Source organism: Hyaena hyaena, unplaced genomic scaffold, assembly GCF_003009895.1.
Source record: "Hyaena hyaena isolate Hyena2069 unplaced genomic scaffold, ASM300989v1 scaffold_85, whole genome shotgun sequence".
Lineage (NCBI taxonomy): Eukaryota > Metazoa > Chordata > Mammalia > Carnivora > Hyaenidae > Hyaena > Hyaena hyaena.
In genome coordinates, this window is record NW_024080717.1 from 2,455,738 (window position 1) to 2,476,263 (window position 20,526).

Genomic DNA, 20,526 nt, shown 5'->3' on the forward strand with positions numbered 1-20,526 from the left:
GACAGAGCTAACGGGGCCTTCTGGGGCGTTTTTCCAGGTTAAATATGCCCAGATGCATTTGATTTGGACTCTATCCTTCAGGATCAAGCAACGTTAGTAAGTACAAATGTCCAACAGTTAAATGATCTGTCCGTGGGAGAGACTCGCCTGATTGGAGGAAAGAGATACGACTGGGCTTCTAATACCCAGTGATCTTAAAGCCACTATTGTAAACTCTTTGCTGCTTGGATCATAGACTTTGCCTAGCCCACTTCTGAAATGGAACTTCCGAGACTTTGCTAGTGAGTGTGTGCTCACACAATGGCGGGTATCTAGTTCCTTTTTTTTTTTTTTAATGTTTTATTTATTTCTAGGAGAGAGAGAGAGAGACAGCGTGAGCAGGGGAGGGTCAGAGAGAGAGGGAGTCACAGACTGAAACAGGCTCCAGGCTCTGAGCTGGCAGTCAGCACAGAGCCCGACGCGGGGCTCGAACCCACGAACCGCGAGGTCATGACCTAATCGAAAGTTGGACGCTTAACTGACTAAGCCACCCAGGCGCCCCCGGCGGGCATCTAGTTCCTAAGAAAAAAAAAAATCATGAGGGGCGCCTGGATGGCTCAGTCGGTTAAGCATCTGACTTTGGCTCAGGTCATGATCTCACGGTTCATGGGTTCGAGCTCTGCATCGGGCTCTGTGCTGACAGCTCAGAGCCTGGAGCCTGCTTCGGATTCTGTGTCTCCCTCTCTCTTTGCCCCTCCCCTGCTCACGCTGTCTGTCTCTCTCTCTCTCTCGCTCAGAAATAAATAAGACATTTAAAAAAATGTTTTTTAATATCACGAATGGCCAAGGTTGGAATTTTGTTCTTTTGCTTGTCTGACACTCCACAGATCTTCATGGTCTCTTGTTGGTGTGCGTTACAGGACTCCAAATAGTAATCAAAGAAAGGAGTTGAAGGCCCCTGAAATTATTTTGAACATTTTAAGAAATTACCTCCTTTTTACATAAAAGACTAAAACCCTGGAAAATACATACAATGTGTTGGCAATAGATGTTTAGGGGTTGACAGATCTAGTGGAAAGTAAGGTTGTAAAGAACTAGATCTGAAGCTCAGGCCTGTCTCACCGCCCGACTAGCACAGTACTGGGCGGGTAGGTATGAGGCGCTCTGTAAATGTTTGTCGAGGAAATGACAGAATGAGCGTATGGTGGCGGCGTGATGCCCTGAGTGGCATGGCCGGGACTCCCAGGCATCTCTACGGACTGGGAGCGTGGTTTGCGGGCTCTTTTTATCATTCGAGAAAACTCGAAGGAAATCGTACAGTCGTTACTTGTAAATGATTATTTTTCATCAGCTACTTCTAAACCTGGAGATTCGTGAAGTTAGAAAGTGAAGAGGTTTTTTAAAGACATTTTGCCAAGTGAGAGGAGCCATCCACGAGGGGCCACATCCTCTGTGGCCTATTTATATGAAAGGTCCAGAATAAACACATTTCATAGGAACAGAAGGTAGATTAGTGGTTGCCAGGAGCGGGAGAAAGGGAGAATGTAGAGTGACTGCTAACAGGTGCAGGGTTTCTTTGGGGGGGGGGGGGAGGGCGTGGTGTTGAAAATGTTCTGGAATTAAATCGTGGCGTGGTTGTACAGCTCCGAATACACGAAAAACCGCTGAGTTGCACGCTTTAACTGGTTGAGGTTGTGATATAGGAATTTTATTTCCATGACGCTGATTTTGAAAATGATAAGCTCTGCACCCAGCCTTAAAAAAAAGGACCTTGGTGGTCCAAGTGGTCCGGAACCACTTGCTGATTATCGTGTAGATTTTATCCCAGATCAAAACCCTCCTGTTCCATGTCTCTAAGAGGAACCGACAGAATATTCCCACAGTTCTGTTGTTGCTTACTTCCCTCTTTCCTCAGCCCAGTAATTAGGAAAAAGTGTGTGTGTGTGTGCGCGCGCGTGCGTCTGTGTGCACGCACATGCGCATTTGAGCGTAACAATTGCACACTGACATTTGAATTTCATGTCATTTTCACATCGCACAGAGTATGATTCTTTTGATTTTTTTTTCCCTCCAACCACTTAAAAATGTAAAAACCATTAAGAGCTTGGGGGCCATATCAGACGGGGCGGGTGGGGGCTATAGTTTTCGGACCCCGGCTCCAGGCTAATGGTTGAGAAAGGTACTCGGCCAGTCAACAGTTTGTTGTGAAGCGTCTTAAATTCCTTACCCCAATGTACAAGGTAAGGCAATACATAATGCTACATTATATTTTAAAAGCCAAGCTATTGAGAGGCTAAATTGCAACAGTCTACTTTTTAGCAAATTATGAAAAATCAGCTAATAGGATCTTTTCTTAAGAGTATTGAGCGTCTAAGAATGCCACCTTGTGTGGTTTTGAGATTTTTGTTTTTAAGTCCGGGAATCTAGGGATATCTTGAACACAGACCATTAAGAAGTCTGCCAAGGCTGTGGATTTAAAGCCCTGGGAATTCTTCATGGCCCCCGGCTGCCGAATTTTAACAGCAAAGTTATTCATTAAGTCCACATTTTTAAAAAACTATCAACAATGCTTCTTTATACTTTATCTGCATTTGACACACCTCCAGAAAGATGATCTTTAATTTGACTGAGGAGTGCGTCTGTTGTTATTTTAATGACAACTGATTTACAGAAAGAAAAGCTCTACAGCAAGTGTGCCTCTTATATCTGGAAGTAAATGTCCCCAACATTCCAGTCCGGGAGTGAGCACTGTTCATGACTCACACAGGATCCTGGGTGGCTGCTAGGACCCTGGAAATACTCCCTGGGAAATGACCCGGAAATGCAAAAGGAAGAAAACCTTGGGGATATGTGGGCCATTTTATGCTACACTTTGGGGGCTTATTTTCTGATTTGAGCGCAAGTCAAAAGTTGAGGAACATGGAGATTTGGGGGAGGCCCCCAGACCTCCCCTTCAATTCTGTAATGGAAGTATTCAGATCTCTTAATTCGAAGAAAAATGGGATCTATATTTACTCGGATCGTAAAGAAGAGAATTCAGGGGGTGGAACTCAAATGTCGAGCTCACCGTAGTTTTTAGCGTCAGCTTTACTCTGGAACTCATTTTTTGGGCCTGAATCAGTCTCCGCGCCCTACAGTGCTCAGTTTGTCAGGGCTAAAGTCTGCCTTAAAGAAGGTTAACTGTGGCTTTTTTTTCTGGTGATAACAGAAGAGATAAAGAGATTATTTACAGAGTTACCTCTTAAAAGGTGAAAGCATTGTATACAGACTATTACCTCAATTCTTCTCACGCTGATACTTTTTCTTTTTTAATCTGTTAGAGCAAGAGAGACAGAGCGTGAGGGAAGGGCAGAGAGAGATAGAGAGGGAGACACAGGATCCGAAGCAGCTCCAGGCTCTGAGCTGTCAGCACAGAGCCCGACGCGGGGCTCAAACTCAGGGACCGCGAGATCATGACCCGAGCCGAAGTCGGCCACTTAACCGACTGAGCCACCCAGGCGCCCCTTGCGGTGATACTTAAAGTGTCCGTGTGCTTTGGTTTCTGTTATATGGGCGTTTTACCGTTTTCATTCCTACTTGGAGCTCTGTGAGGTAAATATTTCCACCACTCTCTTCTGAAAGAGGGGAACGGGGCCTAGAAAGATGTAAAATGGACAGCAGGTACCGGAGGCGATAAAATCCTGGGTAGGCTTCCTGTTCAGCCACATCTGATGCCTCATCCCCTTCCTTCTCTTTGCACCTTAGCATATGATTTAGCAATCGCTGCTTCTGTTTTCCCTACAGAAGAGTTAGGAAAATTAAGGCAGGGCAGGGTATTCCGACGTCCACTTATTTTCTTACACGGTTCTTTGCTCAGCCCCTTATAGCAAAATGAAGCCCCAAAGAAGCTGCAGCAGCATTCAGAGCTCTTAGCAGGTAAAGAACGATCTGAGTGAAATACATCAGATGGATGCCTGGGCTGGAGCAGTCGCTCGGCACCAAGTAAACCAGGCGGCGGAGGGCACCGAGAACTTGCTCGTTAAGTAGGAGGTGATGACAGTCCTCCCGAGGGACCATTGATCAGAGCAGGGGTCAAGAGCTGGGACTTGACTGGCAGGATCGACCGTAGATTCTCAAAGGGTCACAGAGGCCGGTGAGAGGCCCGAGACTGGAAACTTTATTTGAACGGACTGCCACCCTCCCCGGCTCTGTGACCTGGGAGCCGGGCATTGCCAGGATGTCCTGCATTGGTGTAACTGATAGGATTGTAAAGTAGGAAAGGGAAGGTGTGTTCGTTACTGTTGCTGCATAACGGGCCGCCACACACGTACACATTAAAAGCGCATCCATTTATTAGCTCGTGGCGCTGTAGGTCACAGGTCTGGGTAGCGCGCTGTCTTCTCTGCTCAGGGTCGCAGGAAGCTGAAGTCAGCGTGTTGGCCAGGGTAGGCGCTGGTCACAAGGCCCGGGGGAACCAAGATGCTGCCAGCCTCACACCTGGTGTTGGGAGATTCATTTTCTTGCGGTTGGGGGACTGAACTCGCTATTTCCTTGCTCGCTGTCGGCTGAGTCTCCTCTCCCTTCTTCTCATGTGGCCCCCGTGATCTCTCTAAATTCCTCTTGTGCCATCAGAAGAGGAGAAAGCTGTCTCTCTTAAGGGCCCCGGTGCTCGGGTCCGGCCCGACTGCCTCTTCTCCCTCCGCTGACGTCAGCTGTGCTGTTGCAGAAAACGCGGTGGGCGGAGTGATGCCTCCCACCCATAGGCTCTGGGGGTTGGGGCAGACCTCGTGGGGTGGGCCCTTTAGAAGTCCTGCCTACCACAGAAAGTGCGCAAGGTTTCCGGCTCCTGCCTTGCTCCTTTGTGACTCGTGTCGCCTCTGATGACGGCAGCTTTGTGGGCAGTCGGTCCGCTCTCCCCGCCAGGGTGGGCGCGTGAGAAACTCCATGGCTTTTCCTTCCTCCTGGCGCTTGCTTCTTCCTGCAGGGAAATGTGTGCCTTTGGGCCTTCTTTTCTGGCGGTGCCCACCTCCCGCGTGTTGATGCCAGAGACACTGGAGGGCAGATGGTCCGCGGGTTTGGAGCGACTTCAGGCGGTCGGGAAGAGGTCTCCCGGAGGCCCAGACAGCGCTAGAGGGCAGCACAGAGCAAGAGCTACCCCAGCTTGACCTGCAGTTCAAGGCCGTTCAGAGACAGTTTCTTCATCGGTCTTCAGAGCATCGTCGCACCCAACGTGTGCCCCCTTACCCACACCCCGTGGAGTCTTTAGTAAGAACACGGGAGATAGAAACCGTGGCGTGGCACAAAAGCTCCGCTATAGATCTGCCGCTGGAGACTCGGTTTCTCCAGCTCCGAGATAGGCTGGAATTCATTCAAGGATGAGACGTTTAAAATGGAAAAATTCATCCCTTGAGTCCCGGTGATGTAAAGTCTACTGTTTACAAGTCTGATGATGGAGTGCTGTGTTTCGCAATCTGTTTCCGTCAGTGATCCTTCAAGGAGCCTTTTCGAACATTTTTTTCCTAATTGCCCCTTCCCCCCATAAAATTTTCTTACTAGCGCTCTATCGTATGTCTAGTTACGTCTGTCTGTGCTTCGTGCATAAAAAGAGTAAGACTTTTTGCCACCAAGAACTAATTTTTCTCACCCTTGAGGGCAGCATTGCCCTCATTGACCGTGCATGCTGGTAAAGGGAAAAAAGAAATTGCTCCCGTTTTAATATGTATTAAATCTTCAACTGGTACGGTCTATTTGGTTTGGCACCCGACAGTAATACTTTAGTTGTGCTAAAAGGTACTTAAGATTAATCCTGAGAAATCACGAGGGTCTTTGAACGTGAAAAATCACCCACTATGTTCTATTTCAAATAGCAACTTGCAAAACAGAATGTGAAGCATAATCCCAGTTTGGTGGATAAGACGATAGAAAAATAACTCGAAAGATCGATGGACTGAATGCTGCTTCTTAGCGGTCAGATTCTTTTCTAGGCATTTGGCTTTTGGGGGAAGTGTTATAAATGAACACACAGTATAATTGTGTCAAGAAAAATACTATTAGAAAAGTTAACCAATCTCTCTCTCTCTCTCTTTTTTTTTTTTTTTTGCCTTCAACATTTAAGATTAATAGGCAGTATAAACTCAATCATTCATGTGTAGCAAAAGGAGAAATTTTTCGCGTGGTCCATTCATGCCTCCTTTAGATCTCTAGAGGGCTTCATGCCTCAAAGTGTACTGTTGCGTTCTTCTTAATTCTGGCTGTTTCTTCTCTTCTAAGAGACCTCTTAGTCCTGTTTACTTTGGATATTTCAGGAGTTACTGTAGGATTTAACTGTGGTGAGTCTTTAAGCCCTCTTTTTAAATTCACAAACCGCCTCTAATCTTAGAAAAATGTCAGGTTACACTTTTGAGAGGTTTGGGAACTTGACATCTCGTAGCCCAGTTAGGGTGTAGGCTGCTTCCATTCTGGGCACCTTGTTCCAATTTACGTCAGAGGGAATTATATACAGGTCAGGGCTGAGAGCAGCTTATAATTAATGGGGTGGACAAGTAGATGTTTAGTGTTTCATAAAATAAAATGGAAATCACATGTGCTTGGAACTGTTGTGTGTTTTTAAATATTTACATTTATCCTAGTAAACATTAATTATAACTGATATGTTTCTCCTGTGAATTTGCTACCTGGGAGGTCACAAGCCATTGTTCACCGAGTAAAAAGGGTGGCCGACAAGCTTGTTATATTTAAAAAAAACAAAAACAAAAAAACAAAAAAGAGTACTCGGGGAGATATTGGTGAGTGAACCCGTGGAAGTAACCCAGTCTTAGGTTTTTCTCCTAATTTTCTCTCGTGTTTAAAGCACCCACTTGCCAATATGGTCCAGATGTCAGTCCTTCCAAAGGAGACTGGGGGGTGCTTAGCTGGTGAAATTCCTGAATGGCTCTTGGTAAAGACACATGACCAGTGCTTAACTATTAGTTGTGGGTTTTTTTTAAGTTTATTTATTTTGAGAGAGAACGAGTGGGGAGGGGGAGGGGGGGGAGAGAGAGAGAGAGAGAGAGAGAGAGAGAATCCCAAGCAGGCTCCATGCTGACAGCGCAGAGCCGACGTGGGGCTCGAACTCACGAACCGTGAGCTCATGATCTGAGCCAAAATCAAGAGTCGGATGCTTAACCGACTGAGCCTCCCTACCGCTGGGACTCCAGCTGTTTTGTTTTTTTAATTAAAGTTTAGAAGTAGTTGAAGCGCTTATCGGCATCCAAATTCTCTTTGCATTCGTACATCAGAAATTTCCAATTCCTTGTGAGGGAGCAGTACGTTCTCACCTGGACTCTGCTGTGTGGCCCTGGGCAAGGTGCCCTAACTTGGAGCCTCAGTTTCCCCACGTGCCCAGAATGGAGAAAATGATGCCTACTCTTTCGGGTCCGTAATTTATATAAAGTGCCTGACAAATGGTAGGTACCATTTGTACCATGTCAGCTGTGGGCACATGAAGGGAAGTTCAAAGGAAGCCTTACGTGAGTTGGCATTACATGTCAAACATTTGCCTGTTAGGTATATTAACGCCTGCTTTATTCTTGCCCAAGAGTCCCCAACCCCCCCCCCCCTCCGCCCCGCCGCAAGTAAGTATTATTTCCATTAAGTTAACAATTCCTGTTATAGATATTCTTTGTTTAGTGGAGTGAAGAATCAGTATAAGCCCACTGTCCCCCAGAGTGTAATAGTTAACCTAGTCATACAACATGAGACCTTCTTGCTGTTTTCTAAGGAAGCTGTTTAAGGGTTTAATGGGAGGGCGACTTCGCTGAGCTAGCAGGTGGCAATCTGTAGCACTTCCCGATGCTGCTTCTACAAATGAGGCGGAAGGGGGTTTGAGTGGTTCTAAATGGGATGGAGCTCCTTGTCCAGACCTTTGACCAAGGATGTCCTGGCCACCCACTCAACCCGGGAATCACTGTGGTGACAGATGCTGGTGGCAGAGCAGCCCCGGGCCCCTCACACTGCTTGTGAGTGTCCCACTTTACACAGTCTGCAGCACTCTCTCCAAGGCTTCCGCTCTCTTGTATTCCCCAAGGGGTCCTTAGGAGAAGAAAAGTGTCCGTGCTTTGGGTGTCGTTATCCTTCTTCGGGGCAAGACCTGCAAAAGAAATTGAGAGGAGAGCAGACAGTACAGACGGAAGGACGAAGTGAGCCAGAAGAAAGGCCCTGATTGTTCTGATCATGGGCAGGGTCTGTGCCACATTGTAGATTCTGAGATGTAACATATATACTCGATATTTACATATCCTCGAAATACACTGACCACATCCATGCCCAAGACCTGTTCGTTGATAACATTAATACATAAATGGGTCTCTTTATGCCTTAGAGTAAAATCCTATTTTTAGGGTGTGACCACGGCATCGTTTTGAAAATACTCATTGTTCAGAGTCAGCAACACTGCCACTGAGTTTGGTAGCATTAGGCTACCTGTAAGGAGATCTTGTATAGGTCCGTGAGTGAGCCATGGCTGATCCCTTCGCTTCCATTCAGTCATTTAGAGAGATCTTTATGAAAATCCTACTGTGTGCCCAGTGGCTAACAGTTCCTGGCAAATAATAAGATCTCAGTATACATTAGATTTTTCTAGTGCTTCTTTGAGGATGAGTTCATTGCAATGCCCCTTACTCCCCACCCCATCAAAAACGGTATGTGTATATGTGCGTGTGTGTGTTTGTGAGAGAGAGAAAGAGAGAGAGAGAGACAAAGACATTCTACTTAGATTCTACCTAGAGAGTGAATGGCCCAATCTTATCTTCACACATACATGGTGAGGTATTTGGAATCAGAAATGACCCTAGCCGACATGTTTCCAGTCTCCTACCCAATGCAGGAATTCCTTCTACAATAATCTTCCCCAAAGGGCAGGAAGCCTGATGTTAAGACTAGAGGGCTCTTACTGTTGGGCAGTACTTTTGAGTCAATACGGTGTTATTGTTTGATAGCTTGAGGCGGCACAGTACAGAGTTCTGTGGGAACTTGGAACATAGAACCCAAGAGAGGGCTGGGCTGGCTGTGGCCATATTGTGGAAGGAGGACACTTGGGTCCAGTTTTGAGCTGCCATCATGTTCTACCGTGAAACCTAAATCCTAGTGTTTTCTTGGTTAGTTTAAATCTGTACATCGAAGGAATTTACATGGTCTTTAATTTGTGTTTATAAGATTGATGGGAAGCAGTATATTAAAAGTATTCACAGGGCGTCTGGGTGGCTCAGTCGGTTAAGCATCCGACTTTCGCTTGGGTCATGATCTCGCGGTTCGTGGGTTCGAGCCCCGCGTCGGGCTCTGTGCTGACTGCCAGCTCAGAGCCTGGAGCCTGTTTCGGATTCTGTGTCTCCCTCTCTCTCTGACCTTCCGCTGTTCTCTCCCTCTCTCTCAGAAATAAATAAAAATTTAAAAAGAATTTTTTTTAAGGGTTCACTGGGATGGGGGCAGGGGAGAGGGGAAAGTGGGTGATGGGCATGGAGGAGGGCACTTGTTGGGACGAGCGCTGGGTGTGGTGTGTACGCGATGAATCACGGGAATCTACCCCCAAAACCAAGAGCACACTGTACACACCATGTGTTAGCCAACGTTGACAAGAAACTGTATTTTTAAAAAGTTAAAAGTATTCACTAGTTCCACTCATTGAAGAGGTGTAGAGGGAATTTTTGTCACTTTCTTTTAACACGTAAATACACGAAAACTTCAACCTACCCAAGCCTCTGTGTTAACCAGTTTTCTACATTGTACTTTCCCAAGAGATTGTTAAATACAAGGAAGAAGGCACTGTCGTGGATTAATGTAAAACTTCACGGTCATGGGTACAAACCTACATTCAACTCAGTCTCTTAAATCTCCTCTATTTATGAGTAAAAGGAAGAAGACGTTATAGTGATGATCTCAAGAAACAATGCAATTTGGAATTACCTAAGAACCTTTAAATTCCATCCCGTTTGTAGTTATGCAAGTAAAACGGGCTCAAGCGTTTTAGGAACGTTCTCAACGAGGTTTTTTTTTTTTTTTAAAAAAAAGGTTTTCTATTTGAGGTTCAGTTAACCAGAAAATTAAATTAACCAGAACTCTCCCATTTTCAGAGAATTTCAATTCATTGAAGTTTGATTGTACTTTTATTATGGTCTTCGTTGCCGTGCGGAAACGAATTCCACTTTCTGACTTATTTTTTTGGAGAGTGCTTAGTACAAAGAACACCTTGGATGAGCAGGGCGGAGGTGGCTTTCTGTTTTGGGATTTAAATTATTTCTCTCTCTCTGTCTCTCTCTCTCTCTTTCTCCATCTATACATAGAGAGACAGAGAGAGGTTGGCGGCAGACACGTTTATGTCTCAAGAAATAGGAGGAGTTAATGCTCTCGTTGATTTGACTTCCATCTTCCTATTGCAAGTACTCTTTTCCCCTTTCAAACCTGCCATTAAGAACTGAGAAGTATTTTCCTAGAAATAGAACAATGCTTTCTACTCGGCCTCTAGTTCACAGAAGGAAACGCATCGTGGTAAAAATAATTTATAAGTGAAAATCTAACGCGTTGCTAAAGATAACCAGGAAGTGGGGAGCAAAAACCCTAAGTAGCAGAGAGGCCAGATGGTCAGTTTTTTTTTTTTTTTTTAATGCAGTCACCAAGCAGGAAATTTTGCTTGATTAAGAAGGCACTGGTGTCGATTTTCATTCAGCAGTTTTGAGGGCCGTGTTTTAATGGAGAGAGATATATACACGCACACAGAGCACGCGGTTTTCGTCCAGCCAGTCGCTCATTTGTGCCATTGTGAGCAAGATTCTGCCGATGAGAATGTGAAGTTTTAATGATAAAGAAGTAAGTGGGTTCCCAGTCTCAGAGTCTGCCCACTACCCTACCAACGCTCCGTCATTACCATGTCCATCACATTGTTGTAGGGGCTGGTGTTTTGTTTTGTTTTCTTTTGATAGCCCAGAGTGGAAGAAAGGCTGTGTACCACAGTGGCTAACTGGGGTTTTGTGAGATACAGGGTCGGGGAGAAAATAGAGGTTTTGGAGTTCAACACTCCAGGGGGCTAATGTGCATAAAGGACCTGCGTTTAATCCTCGGAGCTGCCAGTCAGGATCATGGTGAAGAGGCACCCATGCAAAGAATTGCTTTCTGGACGCCGTTAGGCGGGGGCGGGACGGGAGGGGGACCCGGGCGCCCCTATTCGGACCGTGATGTTTTGGCAGTTGATGCTCAGGGAGGTTGCCTGGCAGTGGCTCGGGCACAAAAAAAGCTCCCTTCTGGGAAGTCACCCTGCTATCGTCCGCCTAGCCCAGCGCCCCCGGAGAAAGGCATTTCCCACTCTGAGGGAGAGAATGAATAGAGTTGGAGAGAGGAGTGTTTGCATCCGTTTACGAGGGAGTCACTTGGAGGAGTTTGTCATGGAAAGAATAGACTTAGACAACCGGCGGGACCGTTTGGATCCGCGCCCTGGATCAAGTGTCTGTTGATTTAAATAAGGGACAAGGTAAAGGGGCACCCTAACGAGGGTTGACCCAACCATCTTTACCTTAAAGATGGTCCAGCAGACGTTGAGATGGCCTCCGCCCCAAAATGCGATGCTTCCTCGCGTAACTGCGATCCTTTTTCCAAACAACGTCCATATTTAGTATCAAAATAAATACATCTCCACTTTGAGGTAGCTTAGCCACCTGGAAAGCTCATTTACTGTTCTTAAAGCCAGATAGTTTTTCGTAAGTGAATGTTTAAGCCCGAGATTGTATCTCAAGTACTGAGTCTTTTCTGTTTCGCCTTTGTTGATATCCGAAGCCAGCTTTTTATATAGTCTGACTCAATAAGAGGCTAAAATGCACATGATAAAGTGCTCACTTATTGGCTGAAAATGAAGCTTTTTTTTTTCCTTTAAGACCCAAAAGAATCCTGGACAACAAACAAATAAGACGCAAAGCAAAAAACAACAGAATCCCTACAGTCGGGTCCCTGAGATCAGACCTTTTGATACTAATTCCAAGGGAATGTCTTGATTTCCTGTTTCATAAGTTACATTTATAATTTCTCTCAAAGTTACAACAGGAAACCTTTGGATAATGCAAGGAAAATCTCTCAGAGGTTAGCCTGCCTTGAGAGTATTTTTAAGAAGACACTAGAAGCCTCATGGCCTTTGTGGGATTTGTTTTCATATGATCACAAGTTTGTTTGGGTTGTTTGTTTTTGTTTTTTTTTTGCCTTTCATTTGCAGAATTATCAAACCTCCTATGAAACATTTTTAACGTTGGTTTTTAGTTTAATTTTTTAAAAAATGTCTAGTGTTTACTTTTGAGAGAGAGAGAGACAGAGAGCTGGAGCATGAGCAGAGGAGGGTCAGAGAGAGAGGGAGACAGAATCCCAAGCAGGCTCCACGCTCTGAGCCACCAGCGCAGAGCCCGATGCGGGGCTCGAACCCACGAACCGTGAGAGATCATGACCTGAGCCGAAGTCGGACGCTCAACCAACAGAGCCACCCAGGCACCCTTTAGTGTTGGGTTTTAGGCCAAAAGTCTTGGGGCTGGGGAGAACCCCCTGTCTGAGACGACTTGCATTATACATGCCGCTGTGCCTGGTGTCCTGTCCTCTCTTGAACCTGCTTACTGGTCTCTGTGTGGTGTCAGGCTGGTCCCCGCCACCCTGGCTTTCCAAGCCCGGCCCTTGGCCTCTACTCCAGCTGCCATAGCCACCCGTTACTGTCTCACGATTCCTGCTGTGCTGGCCTCCCCTCTGGCCCCTTGGAGAGATGGGTTCTACCAGTCATGAGCTGGCGACGTGGCAGTTTTACGTAGCCAGTGAGTTCATTTCTTTTACGGTACCTTGTGTTACTGTCCTCATTGCCGACAAGTCACCAGCACAGCTCTCAGGCCATGGGCTCTCCCAGTTTTCACTCCTTTTTGATCTTCTAGGCATGAAGCCCTAGCTGTACCTGTTCACTCAGCCCCGCGCTGTTTCCCCACCTCTTTCCTGTCCTTCCTGAACTTTCTTCTTCTAGACAGGCAAAAGTGAAACCAATGACTCTTGAAATGTCGATTAATTTCCTTCACACTTTTCCCTGGACCCTTAACTGCCTGTCCGTAGTTACTTTCGACTTTGGGTTAACATCCCGCTGTCCAGATTCTCAGACATTCAGGGAGTTCTCAGTACCATAGTTTCCCGGGTTTTTTCGGTCCACTGTGTGATCGTGACTTTTCTCTCAAGTGTTATTGCTTAAAAAACAAAACGAAAAAACAAAAAACGAAGAGGTCACTGCTTTCCAGTAATGTATCACTTTGTCTTTTCGTGCAAGAAGTGGTGCAAGTTGGATTTTCACGTCCTTGAGAAAGACACCCTCCCTTGAGGACATCTGTCACTAAACATTGAACAACTTGAGAAATGAGGTCAAAACTCTGCTCCCAAATGCTGGAAAGTTTCATACTGAGATTAAGATGTTGTTTGCTGGTTGACTGGCAAGGGAGCAAGGCACAATTCAAAGATAGGAGTGAAAACATCTTTGTAGCTACGGTACACTTCACCCAGCCCTCTAGCTTCTATCCTGATAGCTTTTTTATTCCTTTCATTTTATGTATGGTTCTCACCCAGTTCCAGGTTTATTTTGTTTCTTTCACTAAAATGTAAGCCCTCCCAGGACGCACCTTTGCCCTCATATTCACCCTTGCATTCCCAGTGCCCAGAGCGGTGCCCGACTCACAGCAAGACCTCAGAAATACCTATTGAATGAAAGACTATCCAGAGAAATGACTTTTCTCTCTGGTTTTACTCCAAAAGTAGCGCTAAAATGAAAAAAAAAAAATAGCTTAAGGAAAGCCAACTTAACGCACATATGGGATTTCTAATATTAAAGAAGGAACGAAGCTAGCTTACTCTTCCAAAGTCTTAAAATGAGTTTCGGTTAAGAGTGAAGAGCAGATAGGGGCGCCTGGGTGGCTTAGTCGGTTAAGCGTCCGACTTTCGCTTGGGTCATGATCTCGCGGTTCGTGGGTTCGAGCCCCGCGTCGGGCTCTGTGCTGACTGCCAGCTCAGAGCCTGGAGCCTGTTTCAGTCTGTGACTCCCTCTCTCTCTGACCCTCCCCTGCTCATGCTGTCTCTATCTCTCTCCTAGAAATAAATAAAACATTAAAAAAAAATTAAAAAAAAAAAAAAAAGAGTGAAGAGCAGATAGATACAGGCTGATTTGGGACAAATACGGAAGTTGTTAAGGGCTCTGTTTACGATGGGTGGGGCCCACCTGCTCTCTTCCTGGAACATCAGCTGATGTTAAAGCATGGTAGGGATGAGGGGTGTGGAGCGCTTTCTCGCGGGTTCCTTTTACCTCCGGTCTTCCATGGCTCAAGCGTCATTCAATGTCAAGTGAACTGCCTCTGCCCTAACTGCTGGAAAGCCCAGTGGCGATCTGATTTCTTGGGCCAGATCTCCAGGAGAACACAGGAGGTGTGTCTGTTGGGAAATAATTCCCCAGGGACCTCTCACATTTCTCTGTCCGTCTAGCGAGCCGAGGTACTGATGGCTTCTGCTCCAGACTGTCTTTTAAGGATATTTATTTGTATAGCCAACAGCTTGGAAGATCAACGTAGAGTATCTCGACAGACTTATCTCCCTCCAGGGTAGAAAGTAGGTTTGTTTGCTGTCCGTTATGATAAAGATAACGTTCTCTACAGAGCAAATGTCAGGCAGGTTTGCTTGCAGTGCATAATGAGAGACTGAGGTTTCCTGAGCTTGGGTTTCTCAGCTGTGATCCAAACCCTCTGTGAATGCGGTGAGTACCTGGGGCGCTCTGTGGCCTTGGGGGACGAGGGGAAGCAACGTGACCATGAAGCACGTGATGCCTGCTGTGCCCTGACTAAAACGTGTCCTTTGTCTCCGACTCACCGGTCTCGTGTCTTCTGCCCAAATCCATGAAACCGGTAGCTAACAGCTTAGCTCAGGAGTAGGAAAAATCTGAAACCCTTAACTGATCCTGATAGTATCTCCTGCACCACCCGTGCCGGGGGCTCTTATTTCCTGCAATGTCAAAAATTCTGGTAAAGGATTCATGTGGGTCAGGGAGCTCTTCAGTGAGGAGCAGAGAACTGAAGGCTCAAGGTCACGGCCGGAGGCCCAGTGGTAATGAATAGAGGTACGTTGACGTCTGGGAGACAGGGGACATTGCTTACGTGAAGACAATTATTAAAACATAATGTTAATAATAGGAATGCCGGTTTATTTGTTAGATACTATTTCTTAATATAAGACGTTCCGTGAATGTTATTGAACAAGGACATGGGTTGGTATCCTTCCCGTTTCCAGAAGTGGTTTGAAGAAGTTTGCAATAAAACATACAGATCGTAAATGTACTCAAAGAAGAGTGGGAAGAGGTGATTCCGGACCAGAGGGGAAGAAGGGCGTGGGAGGTACAATTTTGCTAGCACTTTTACAACTTGGCCTCACTTAATTCTCCACAAACCCTTCAAGATTGTTCTCATTGTCGCATTTTACGGATAAGGAAACCGTACAAGATAGGAAGAGGGTCTGTGAGTAAAGATAGGTTGGGCAGCCGGCTTCTATCTGCCTTTGTTAGGAAAGGGCAGAAGCCAGGGTTTGAACTCAGGTTTATCTGGTTCCAAGGTACACGTTTCTTTGAACGACACCATGCTGGTGATCTCACCCTCAAACCGGACCAGGGGTAGTTGCGCCAGCTGAGCTCAGTCAAGGCTTAACCCCAGCTTTTCTGCCAACACATCAAAGAGAAACCCAGATGAAATGCATTGTCTGGAAGAGGAAAGCCTATTTGTTTTTCCTTCCTCTTGCAATAGAAGGAGAGGATGGAGAAAGACGAAAGGCGTGGAACAGAGAGAAGAGGAAACAGACGGTCGGTTTGGAAGCATTGCAAGACAGGATATAGTTCTACTTCTCTGAACCCTTTAGCTTAGAGACTGCAATAATGGTCATTGTCATTCTCATTATGTGGTAAAGTCCAATAGACCGTACGGACTCTGATGCTCTCACTAAATGCGTTGTCCCGTTAGCAGCGTTAGCGGAATTTGAATCGGAAGAAAAGTAGAAGGTGCTATGAGAACATGACTTGACCAGACCCATCTGTGACATTCATGTTGGCTACTGAGTCACGGTGATTGTTTCTCAGTGAAGAACTCATTCCGTAGCTTCCCCCCCGGGGAGTTCTTGAAAACGCTCCTTAAAGGTTATATTTGAAGTGTAAGTTAGAAAAAAAAAAGTGTAAGACTATGCTCCGAGTGGAGAGAGCCCTTAGTGTAAGAAATTCCATTTCTTTACGAATGTACACTAAGTTACCTAAGTTATTTAATGAAAAAAAAAGTATCTTTTAAAAAAATATTTATTTTTGAGACAGAGAGTGAGCAGGAGAGGGGCAGAGAGAGAGAGGGAGACACAGAATCCGAAACAGGCCCCAGGCTCTGAGCTGGCAGCACAGAGTCCGATGCGGGACTTGAACTCACAAACCGTGAGATCATGACCTTATGAACCAAAGTCGGACGCTTAACTGACTGAGCCACCCAGGCACCCAAAAGTATCTTATTTTATATGGGCAGAAACAGATCTAGAAATTTCAAGAAGTGGATCGTGGGTTTAAAAAGTGGGTAATTTAATGTGATTTGAAAGCAGTTTTAATTTCATGATACTGTGTGTGTGTGTGTGTGTGTGTGTGTGTGTGTAAATGATAAACTAGTTTTACTGCCCCAGACTTAAAGATTTCTTGCTGCCTGGAAAACTGTTCTGTCCATTAGCATTTAAATCTTTTCAAAGTATTTTTGCTCAGATTCTCCCAAGAAGCCACCTGCCTTTGTTCTGTGAGGACGCACATTTCCGACGCTGTTCTTAATATCCTGTTTTCGTTCGTCAGCGCTGTTCTTTTCATTGCCGTGTTCCCATCGTTCCTCCTCTCTCATGTGGCGCTTTACAATAACAATTCAGAACAAAAGAGTCACTCCTCGTTCTGTTGCCTAAAAAAAAAAAAAAAAAAAAAAAAAAGACTTTATTCCCTGACTGTAGGGCTTCAGTGATCATGGGGAACCGTTTAAAGCCTGTTCTTTTCATAATAGTTAACCAGGAGTTGTGAAAAAAGGTTACTTTATTTTTTAAGATCGCAAAGTAGCTTCGGGGCCTTGTGAACATGAGGTCTTTGTGTATGGCTAACTTTGAAGTTGAGAGAGAAGGCAATTTCCTTTGAGGGGAGGAGCTATCATGTTTGAGAGAATTTCCCAATCTGCCCATACAATAGGAATCAGTTACTATATGACATTGTCATTACCTCGGTGAGTCATGGGACGGGAGTAGTTGTGCGTGCCATTGAACTTCAGCTTTTCGGTGGTCAGAGAACAATGGTGAGAGGCCACACTGGCCATTGTCAGGAACTGTTTATTGATGCATTTTTCTCCCAGTGGGTAAGTGGGAAGGGAGAGGGGGTACTTTCTCCACCTTCTAGAGGAGCATCGTAGGAATGAAGTAAGACAGGGTTTGCCCAAGTGGCAAGCGTTTTACCAGATGGAATCTACCTGCTGCAACAATCCAGCTCAACTGGTCCGTCCTTCACAGACCAGACCTCCTAGGTCATTTTGCCATGTTCTAGGTAACCCTTTTCAGATACAAGTAGGCATTTAAAAGAAATGTAGCGTATAAATTATGCACAGGTCTCCGTTTTTGCACAGAGGAAGGAATGGTTCTCGGATGCAGGACGGATGTTGTCACTGAGGGATTTGTGAAGGGTGCATTCTATCAAGTCCCAAGTCATTTTGCAAAGGCGCTTATATATGTGGGTGTGTACGCATATACACGTGCATATTTATATATGGCTACAAAAATCAGTTCCACTGTAGACATATATAGGGTTTTCTATAGACAGAGAATAAATAGTCGCACGAATGGGTGGAGAAATGCCTGTCGAACTGGAAACACTAGGCAGAAGTGTCCACGGGGGCGCCCATTTCTGCTACCACCACACTGTTGGTTCGCCGCTCTCCAGGAGAGGCCGTTTAGACCTCCCCCCCCCCCCCCCGGGTCAGGAGACTAGGTGTGACGAGTATTCGCTTTCTTCCTTCTCTTTCTCGTCCGCTCCCTCTGCCTTCAGCACCAGATTCTTGCCTGGGACCCGGTAGAGTGCAGACAGGGAAAACGGCCGTCATTTTCGATCGAATGCAAAATAAGTTCCATTTGCCTTTAACACTAGACGTTTTCTTTCTTCACATAAACTGTAAAAGACCTGAAATGCCTGAGACCCTCTGATGGTGGGAGATCTCCTGTAGAGCCTGTCAGATTCCGCTCTGTAGAAGATTGTAAAAGTTGTTGTTGTTTATCCTTTTCTTTTGTTTTTGAGGGGTGGAGTACATGTTTGTTTCCTGATGTTCCGACTCAGACGGTCAGGCGAATTTTCCACCACGGCGCCAAACCACGGGCAAGTTAGGCGCGTCTCGTAGAAATTTTGACCCCTTTAGTGTTGTTTTAACAAGAGGAGTGCTTTCCAGTCTCATGATGGAAAGTTCTTTCAAATTCTGTTTGATGATGGACACGCGCCTCTCCTGTGGACAGCGAGGTCTTCCTTGGGAAGTCCTCTGTATGTGAAATTGAGTAATCCCTTTGTTTATTGTTAACAAATGAAATGATGACTTATACAGACATAAGCCAAGAAACTATGTGGTTTGCATTTTTATGTCCAAACATGCGAAGCACGCTTTGGTTTACTGTGAGGAGTAGGCGCCTCCTGCTTGCCCTTTATCAGGAATGTTCTCAAACACCTGTGGTGGAGGCCAGATGTCTGATTTTTCATGTGAATCGTGCAGGCTTGCAATCAGTGTGGGTTCTGTTTGGTTTTTTTTTTTTTTTTACACTTTCCTGATGATTTACTTGAGTTGCATGTTCTTGTCTTGCATGGTGATAAGCTACATCCTTGAAAGAACTGCAGAGCAGGACAATTTTTTGTTTTTTTGCTTTTGAGAAGACTACTTCCTCTTCCTTTAGACAATCAGTTTTTAAAAGATTACTTTCCACTCTCAGTTCACTCTTTCTTTGCCATTCTGGAGACTGAAATTTGGGACACCTATCACAGATTTGCTGTGTGTGTGTGTGTGTGTGTGTGCGCGCGCGCACGCGCGCGCGTGTGTATGCATTATATGTATATATTAACATGTACATACAATATGTTGTATGCATGTGTGATATATATGTATGGGTGTGTATGTTTTGCTTGCTTATGTGTGTATATACATGTATATATATTTCATCCACCTATCTTTTCAGTTGTTTATCAGGCTGATGGATTGCAATTTAGATCTCTATTTTGGGAAGAAAACAATAACTGCTTTATTGCGTCTGTACGAAAGGTTGTTCTTCTGGATATAATGTTTTCAAACACTTCTTCTGGGGCACCTGGGTGGCTCCGTCGGTTAAGCGTCGGTCAGGTCACAATCCCGCGGTTCATGAGTTCAAGCCCCCGCATCGGGCTCTGTGCTGATGGCTCAGAGCCTGGAGCCTGCTTCGGATTCTGGGTCTCCCTCTCTCTCTCTCTCTCTGCCCCTCCCCCACTCATGCTCTGTGTGTGTGTGTGTGTGTGTCTCTCTCTCAAAAATACATTTTAAAAAACATTAAAAAAATAAAACACTTCTCCCCGCTATTATATTTTAATTCAGAAGATAGACACAAACTAAGAAGTATATTATAAAAAAACAACAACACCCCCCCAGCATCCAGAGCATAATGTGATCATGTGCCTTTTGGCTGCTAAGAGGACCAAAATGCGAAGGAGGCAAGCGCCCATTGCCGACCCCGGGAGCTGGACCGGGCGCTCCTGCTGGCAGCCTGCAAAAGCTGGCATCGAGCACTCCGCCGCAGGACACTGACCCGCCGCTGGTCCCCGTGAGCCATGAGGGTACAGATCACAGTGCCAAGTCGTCGTTTTTTCGGGGACGAGGCAGTGGGTGTTAATCTGCCCCGAGCCGCCTTTGCATTTGGCTCGAGTTGAACGTGGCGTGGGCGAGGGCACAGGGACGCCACGGCGGGGTCTGTGCAGAAGGCAGCTGGAAGCTGGGAGTTTTGATTCTTCAACTCCGGCAGCCCTGGCGGGGTGGACCAGGTGGAGCTGGCCTTCCTGGAATTGTCGCGTCGATTTTCCTGTTGTGTTTCACTGTTGACGCTCTCCCAGACACACAGGACTGCTCCGGCACTGCCTGCCACCCGCCATCTGGTCTCGGTGGCCTGTCTGTCATTTCGTGGGTCCCCGTCCTCTGCCTACGGCGATGTTTCTTCAACAAGAACTAGGGTGCAGTCCATTGGTGGGTATTCGAGGTGATCTGTTTGTAAGAATCTGGAGCGATGCTAAAAGAACTCTTAAGAACAAATGTGCTATTTCCTGTTTTTAACCTATTTAGCAGTCTTTTCAGTAGAACAAGTTGCATTTCTGAGACGGTCGTGGGGGTGTTCTTTACTCTTCAGATAGAGCGGATCGGGCGGTTGGTCCTTGAGAAATCAGGATTGCTTTTTTTCTTGCATTGTCATTGGTGTCTTTTTTCTTGTCTGCTTGTGTAAATGAACTCCAGAAGGTGTATTTAA

The 20,526-nt window shown here is 45.8% G+C and overlaps 1 protein-coding gene and 1 long non-coding RNA gene across 6 annotated transcripts in view; one reads left to right on the plus strand and one right to left on the minus strand.

The window, feature by feature from the left end:
• Positions 1 to 20,526, plus strand: part of MID1 (midline 1) — a 157,272-nt gene that overhangs the window by 17,642 nt on the left and 119,104 nt on the right. For 2 of the 5 annotated variants that reach the window (XM_039234262.1, XM_039234267.1), the window contains exon 1: positions 20,166 to 20,249. The exons of 1 other annotated variant lie outside the window; for it this stretch is intronic. The gene's annotated coding sequence lies outside the window, so the exon portion shown is untranslated. Of the gene's footprint in view, positions 1 to 14,347; positions 14,404 to 15,020; positions 15,089 to 20,165; positions 20,250 to 20,526 lie in introns of those variants that run through there. 2 more of the 5 variants (XM_039234266.1, XM_039234264.1) reach the window with 2 other exon arrangements.
• On the minus strand, positions 7,687 to 8,907 carry LOC120233138. The gene is made up of 3 exons (XR_005528729.1): positions 8,813 to 8,907; positions 8,419 to 8,536; positions 7,687 to 8,086 (listed from the first exon to the last, which is right to left on the minus strand). It is a non-coding gene; the product is annotated as an uncharacterized LOC120233138 (long non-coding RNA).